Raw genomic sequence first — 9,151 nt, 5'->3', positions numbered from 1 at the left:
TGTGGAGTGCACACTTGTTTGAACTTATCTTGATTATGACGGGGGTTCGGGGGCAACGCCCCTGATAAGCGGGGTCCAAGGGGTGGCAACCCCTGGCGGGGTCCAAGGGGCAGAGCCCCTGGCTGGGGTCGAGCTGCCAGGTCAGCTTAGAAATTTTTTTTTGGGCTAACATTGCTTTATTAAAAATGTCTTAAAATTTTATTTTGGCCCGGTTTGACCCAAAAATAAAAGCCCAGTTTTGAGCCTCTTTTACAGTTATAAACCCGTCCATATTTGAATTCTCGTTCCGATTCCTCAAAATTTCTACAAGTATATCTAGGGTATATGTAACCGTATCATACCCAGCTTCTATACGTATTTACTATTGGTATATACCAACAATAAACTTCAATGATCAGCCACTAGACATGATGTTACATGTGGGAACCAGCCATTTAACCTCATGTGTGACTTTTGTGCAAGAAAACAAACTAAATCTCCTATATATCCATCCCATAATCATGCTATTTTGCACACACACACACATACAATTTCATTTCCAATTTTCTTTCAAGTTAATTCACTCCCCAATCTCTCTTCATTTACCTACTCAAGAACGTATCAATATAGTCATCCGATTTCAAGGAGATTACTTCCAATCTTTCAATCCCACTCCACCACTCTTTTGATTCCAAGATATTTCTTACCTTTTCCAGTAGCTTTGTCCAAGTAACTTGAGGTAGTAACCTTATTCATAACCTTATTCGATTCATATTTATATAGCTATCTTATTTTGTGTAATAAAATTTTAACAACAAGAACATAGTTTGAGTGATTTCAAACTTGTTCGCAAACTAAATAGATCCTTCTAATTTGATTTTTAAAAACACTTCAAGACCTGTAATATATCATATTATGACAAAATCGGATTAATCATATCTTGGCTAATTAACATAATATTTAATATATATTTACTTATGATTTGATTTTATATATTTCAGGACCACCCGTAAACAACACGAGAAGATTAATCATAAGACCTCATGATTGTACGCAACACGTCATTTGACAACATGGTACTTTATGTACACAACACGTCATTTGACAACATGGTACCATGGGTCAAGATTAATTCTGATCAATACAAATACGATGGGGTCTTTATTTATTTTATTTAAGCAACTAATTGTGGACCACTAACATCGGACTGCTAACTACGGACTAAGAAAATATTAAAAGTATTAAAAGTATATATATATATATATATATATATATATATATATATATATATATATATATATATATATATATAACGATTACTTGAAAAGAAAATATGTTGATATATTATATATATGGTTAGGTTCGTGATATCTATCGGAGACCAAGTCGAGTTAAATACCTTCAAGACAAAAGTGAGTATATAGTCCCACTTTTAAACTCTAAATATTTCGGGATGAGAATACATGAATTTTATGATTTACGTTATGGACACAAGTGATTAAAAATATATATTCTACGTTGAGTTGTACCACTGGCATACTTCCCTGTAACTTGGTAACTACTATTTACATGAGGTATTGTAAACGCGAATCCTGTTGATAGATCTATCGGGCCTGACAACCCCAACCGGACTGGACGACCAGTATTCAACGGTTGCACAGTACTTCGTTTCGGTGACTACACTTGGTACGGTGTAGTAAGATTTCATAATAAAGGGAATATGCGACGTTGATTAAATGTTAAGTATGGTTATCAAGTGCTCAACAACTTAGAATATTTTTATTAAAACGTTTATATATGAAATCTTGTGGTCTATATTCATAACGCTGCCGGCATTAAACCTATATCTCACCAACTTTATGTTGACGTTTTAAGCATGTTTATTCTCAGGTGATAACTAAAAGCTTCCGCTGCAACATGTTGAATTTAAGCAAGATCTTGAGTATGCATATTTGTGTCAAAAATAAAACTGCATATCGGAGGATCTGTAATGTAAAATATGTTGGAGGTCGTATTGTTATTATCACATGTAAAGTTTGTAAGTCTAAGATTATCGCTAAACGATAATCATTATTAAGTTGTTTAAACCTTGTATTTGTAATAAAAGCTATGGTTTGTATTGTAAAAACGAATGCAGTTTTTGAAAAATGTCGCATATAGAGGTCAATACCTCGCGATGAAATCATATGTTATTGTATTCGTCCTTATGGTTAAGGTCGGGTTATGACACATGCCGTCAACTTTCAATGTAATGAAAGTTTGTCTTTTAAAAACGAATGCAATGTTTGTAAAATGTATCATATAGAGGTTAAGTACCTCGCGATGTAACCAAATGTAATGTATTCATCCAGATGAATTAGGAAGGGGCATTTCAGTTGGTATCAGATCGGTGGTTTTAGCGAACCAGGTCTTGCATTAGTGTGTCTAACTGATAGTTGTTTAGATGCATTAGTGGGTCTGGACTTCGACCGTGTCTGCATGTCAAAAGTTTTGCTTATCATTTCGTGTCAAAAAATTACTTACTTATCATCCTTAAAGTCTAGACACATCTTACTGCCTCTATTGCCTAGATAGTGTATAGACAAAACTCATATCTTAGCGTATCTGTTACTGTTACCTTTGCCTGACAGCTTTCTAAATTTTCTCCGTAATTTGCGAAATCTTTATGCGATATATAAGTATTCTATGTAGTTAGAATATCATCTAATATTCGAAAATCATTTCCTATCGAAAAATCCTTTATTCAATCGTACGAAATGGAACTCACCACTAGTTCAAGTCCCTCAGATTCCAATATATAGTTTCACCTAAGCTCCGGAAGCAGCGTCACCAGAATGAATCAACCAATCATCCATCCCCAATTCATCTGATGGGTTCATAGTCGACTTAACCGATGGAGACGAGAAGAAGGCGATCCTTTCCACCCACCAACTTGCACTCTCGACGATGAACCTGAAGCACTTACCGTGAACCTGTTCGTAATACCATTTTCTCTCTCATTTCCAGAGTATCTCGTCATGATTACATACTATCTCAGATTCTAAACCTTATTCATCCGCTCGTTCCGACCGACAATCATCCCAGAATAATAGAAGAAGTCAACGAGCTTCGCGCATGAGTAATGATTTTTAGAGAATATGGTGTAAAACGTACCAGCTTCAGCAACATCACTGGCACCAACAGTACCATCAACATCAATACCAGTACCACCAACAACCCAAGTTTCAACATCACACGCCTCAACATCTCATTCTATACCTCGAGTATAATCATCGTTATACATGACGTTCTACATCATTTAGCTTTGTTCGACATGGCGATTATGTAATCTCTAATGTTTTAGAGATTATATATTCTTGTTCTAACATAAATCAAATGAGATTAATATCATATTAACTCATTAAATCCATGATTACATCTGAAGAAAATATATATGTATATATGTTTTCATAAAGGTTGTAATTAAAAATTCTTTTGTACAAACCGTTAATGGTGAAAATATTTTAACGGGTAAGTAATACCCGAGGAAATATTTAACTTTCATATTAACATGTTATACCATACATTCCTCCAATCTGATTCAACAGTCATTCACTATCCTACTTACATCCACAGATATACGTATCCGTTAACCACAGAATAACCATTTTCATTCAATTTCATATTGGGATTTTGACTTATCAGAATCCAACAAGTGGCATAATGAAGAAAACATTGGACAAAATAAAATTTGTTAGAAACAAACAAATTAACTATGAGAAATTTTGTTAAGAATCTGCGCTAACTATTCCTAGCTAACTGTTCCTAGCTAACTGTTAATTCCTTATTACATTTATTTATCGCAATTTAATTATCGCAATTTATTTATCGCTATTCAAATTCTCGCAATTTTATTTATTGTCATTTAATTTCTGTTATTTATTTTACGCACTTTAAATATCGGGACACGTATACAAGGTTTTGACATATCATATCGACGCATCTATATATATTATTTGGAATAACCATAGACACTCTATATGCAGTAATGTTCGAATTAGCTATACAGGGTTGAGGTTGATTCTTAAATAATATATATACTTTGAGTTGTGATCGAGTCTGAGACATGTACACGGGTCACGATACGTATTAAGTAATTCGAATATTATATATTAAACTATATATGAATTATTGGACTGTTAACTGTGGACTATCAACTGTGGACTAATAACATTGGACAATTAAAATGAATTAAAATATTGATTATAATATATGAAACTAAACAATTCTTCAAGTTTGCCACTTGATTTCATCTTAAACCTCATTTGTATCTTGATGATTACAAACTGCGTTCAAACTTTTCATAATTCTTGAAAATACCTCAAGCGAGAAAATGAACCAACCGCACTTCATCTACGGAAGGAAAGATTGATGCATATAGTTATGCATCTGAAAAACTCTCGGAAACTGAGTAAACGTTTAACACGTAGTTGTGCTAATTCCTTAGTGTTATTATTACCCAAAATAACTTGATAATTCCTTTCAAAGTAGCAAATTTTGTCACAGCTTCAGCAAGACAACTTCGACTATTCGTTCGAAACAACCTTATTATAACCTTGATATATATACGTGCTCTTTTAGTGTTACCAGAGAACCTTTTATATTCCACCATATTACCATCAGCGTTTAATCATCTAAAAACACAATTCTCTTGAAACCACCTCGGATTGATAACCGATGATTCAGTTATGGTAGCATTAAATGCAGAGAAAACAACAAAATTGTAGATGGTCTAAATGGCCAAAAGTTTGATAATAAAGAATGGAATGTTGGGAAAGCTCGATAGAAAAATTTGGTACTGAAAAAAAAAACGGATAATGCGAAACTATGAAGGAAGCCGTGGACAAATCACAAAGACTAAACCTGCCTTCAAAGAATCCAAATGATTCATTATCTGCTGAAGTCATTATCGAATACCTTGCTTCTGACTCTAAAATCTTGCGGACACATTTTCTTTACCATCCTTCGATATTAGAAATTCCAAGATGTCATTGTATCTTTCATTATAAATATCCTCATATTTCTGAATATATTTTCATAACTATTCTTACCTGAAATCATTAATATTTTCGTGCTATCAGTGTTACATCATATAAGAAACTGTTAGTTTTCATATTCTGTAAACCTTCGAGTTTAAAATAAGAATGCTTTTGAAGTAGTTTTGAAAATTGATGCATGAGTTAGTATAATATAATGACACTTGATCAACGTGATTATATTACAGTAAGTCATGCTGAGTTTCCAATGAAATGTAATTATTCACAGACCATAACGTCATCATATGCCATGTTACACGACTCTTACATTCTATCTAATCTATAAACATATCAAGAACAAAATTTCTTGATAGTCCTATCTTTTTCCTTGAATTCTGGTAATTTGACAAGTCAAATTGTACTATTACCATTTCTTTCTTAGAACATTAGTCATGTTCAGTCGAAACTCCATACTTACGAATTCTGGACCATTACTTGTGAAGAGAAAACAAAAGGATGGAACTCCAAAATATAAAGAAAATGAAAAGAGTGAATTTATAATGGAGATATCTGACAGAGCAATCGAGACAGATCACCGTATTTATTAAAAGAGATCTTAATTCCCATAATTACCGAAGAATCAGATCTTATGGATTTCAAAGATTTTCTTTAAATTTCTTGAATTCTGGAATTTAACCAAGACAACGTCAAAAGTTAAGATACACCTTATTTTCTAAATTCAACCTGACTACGTCAAAAGCTAAGACATATATTTACTTATTTATTTCACTCTTTTGTGATAACTTCACTCGTACACTTCGAGTAATCGAATTATACTACCCATATTACTCAACAGTAATAAAATTCTATTTATCAGCTCATATTCGTCAGGACAACATTCTTATTGTTAGCTATGACGATCTCGATCAAATTTCGGGGACGAAATTTCTTTAACGGGTAGGTACTGTGGCGACCCGAAAATTTCCAATCAAATTTAAACTTAATATTTATATGGTTTCGACACGATAAGCAAAGTCTGTAATGTTGAGTCTCAAAAATTTTGAAACAGTTTACATGAATGCATTAACCTTTGACTATGCCCAACGATTCACGAACAACTTTTTTAAATAAATATAGTTATATAAATAAATGTAAGTATATATAATAATAATTGGAAATAATAAAATGTAATTTAAACTTTAAAATTTAATATGTGAATTGAGATATAAAATAATTAAAATGAACATATACATATATATATATATATATATGATTTCTATAATTGTTATATATATATATATATATATATATATATATATATATATATATATATATATATATATATATATATATGTGTGTGTGTGTGTGTGTGTGTGTGTGTTAAAATGTATAAATTTAGTATTCAATACTAGTTATATAATATACATTATGTAGTTACATTACATAAGTAATAAATTGTAACACTAATATATTAAAAGTAATTACAATATATATATATATATATATATATATATATATATATATATATATATATATATATATAGTTGTTATACTAAATACTTTCATTATTATTACCAATATTAATATTAATATTAAAATCAGTATTATTAATTATATTATTTTAAATATATGATTTATAGATACGAATTTAAGATATATATAAACTATTGTAATAGTATTACTAATATTATTATGATATACTATATAGATAAGAAATTGAGATGTATAAATATTATTATTACTAACATTATTATTACATTTTCATTATTATTATTATCTTTAATTATTAATAAATTTATTAAAATTATCATTGTTATTATTAATATCAACATATTATTATTTTTTTATTTATTATTAGTATTATCTTATAAACAATATTATGATTATTATTAATAATATAATTATTATTATTATTATTATTACTAGAAATTATTATTTTTATCATTAACGTGATTTTTATTATTTTTATCATTATTATTAATGTTACTAGTATCATTTTATTAATATTATCATTATGAATTTTATTAAGGATATTAAAAATTTTACTATGATTATATAATATATAATTGTATTTAATAATTATTAATATTAATTGTATATTATATATGTAAAGTCAAGGAAAATGGTACGATTCTGTTTCATGTAATTTTCAATCTGTAGCGTAATTTCGTTCTATCCTTAATTTTGTTACCCATCCCAATCGAACGTACCAATTGATTGAAATCCATCGAATATTATCAGGAAAATTCCAAGGATCTGTTTAAAAGTGGTTTAATTTTTTTATTCATTACCTGTACGATTGAAATAACCTGTTCATCCTTTATCTAATCTGATCAATTCCAATACTAGATAATCCAGACGATCTTCTTTCATCAACTAGCCACTATACAATACCTTTATCTACCACAAATCAATTGAATAAAATTAAATAATCCAAGAAAAACCCATCGTCCCCTGTTCTTGAACTCAACCATCAAAATCCAGATTTCATAATGTTTTTCAAAATGTGTTAATGCAGGGTTGTGAGTATTGATTCCTTCAAACTATCTGCAAAAGATGAAACTTCAATTTTAACTATCGAATTCGAATTCTTGAGTCAAAGTATAATTTAAAAAAAAAGTCAAACGTTTTTATCTTCGAAAAATTAGAGTTTAACTTGATGTCTCAGATGGAATTGAAGGTCCATAAAGATTCTAGGAACGTTTTATACCTCTCTCATGTTGTAACTTTAGTCTGAAACGAAATGAAAATCATAAATTGAGTTTGAGTTCAAACGTGTTCTTCACTTTCTGTTCAGCGTTTTTTTCTTTCTATTTTTCCTTTTCATTTAATTAACTGCATCCACCATATATTATTTCTGGTTAATTATAATTCAGGGAAAAAAAACAAGTTCCAGGTGTTATTAGTGTGGAGGAATCGATCATGGGTTAATTTATGTTGAAGAAGAAGAAGGGAAAAGGATAAACAGAAGTATAGGATAAATATATATTAGATTCATAAAAATTCAGAAAAAACGAGCTGGATCAGATGGTTGGGTGTGTCTGTGCTATTCGAAAGGTCGAGGGTTCGAGCCTCGTGTGAGGCACATTTTTTTTAGAAGCCCTTTTTCTAAGATAGTTTTCAATTTATATTATTATTATTATTATTATTATTATTATTATTATTATTATTATTATTATTATTATTATTATTATTATTATTATTATTATTATTAGGATAACAAATTGATGTTATAGAAACTTTAGTTACTAGTCTAGAAATTAAACGCGGGGATTATGATTACTATGAATATGAATATAAAGATTTTTTTAGTAATACGATTAAGATTACAAGTATAGGAATTATGATATTATTATGAAAATGATTAAAATTTTAAGTTAAGAGGAATCGTTAAAATTATTATAATTATTGTTATCATAGTTATTATAATTCAACTAAGTATCATTATCATTATTAATATCATTATCCTTATTAACAATATTATTATTACTACTTTTATCATTATTATTATTAATTATTAATATTAGTATTATCAAAATTATTAACTTCACAAACAAATGATCTTCATATAAAAAGATATTTAATATATATAAATATTTTTATATAAAATGGAGTTATTTAGTTAAATAATAAAATATCTAAGTTATTGATATAAAAATCATAAAAAATATAATAATATATCAAGGCTTGTACGATTATAAGTATATGTTTTAATATATATACGAATGATATAGGTTCGTGAATCCGAGATCAACCCTGCATTGTTCAGTTGTTGAATGTCTTCATATGTATTTTTACTACAAAATACAGTATTGTGAGTGTCATTTGCTCCCTTTTTAAATTCTTTTGCAATATATATTTTTGGGACTGAGAATACATGCGTTGCTTTTATAAATGTTTGACGAAATAGACACAAGTACTTAAAACTACATTCTATGGTTGGATTACTATACCGAATATTGCCCCTTCAAGTCTGGTAACCTAAGAATTAGGGAAATGGCCCCTAATTGACGCGAATCCTAAAGATAGATCTATGGGCATAACAAACCCCATTCTGGAATTTGGAATGCTTTAGTACTTCGATTTAAATGGTGATTGCGATTGCCAATATCTATGGCATACTTGCGAGTATGCGGGGGATATTCTATATGCATTAT

The sequence above is a fragment of the Rutidosis leptorrhynchoides genome, chromosome 4 (assembly GCF_046630445.1).
Source record: "Rutidosis leptorrhynchoides isolate AG116_Rl617_1_P2 chromosome 4, CSIRO_AGI_Rlap_v1, whole genome shotgun sequence".
In the NCBI taxonomy this organism is placed as follows: Eukaryota; Viridiplantae; Streptophyta; class Magnoliopsida; order Asterales; family Asteraceae; genus Rutidosis; species Rutidosis leptorrhynchoides.
This window is presented reverse-complemented; position numbering follows the sequence as displayed.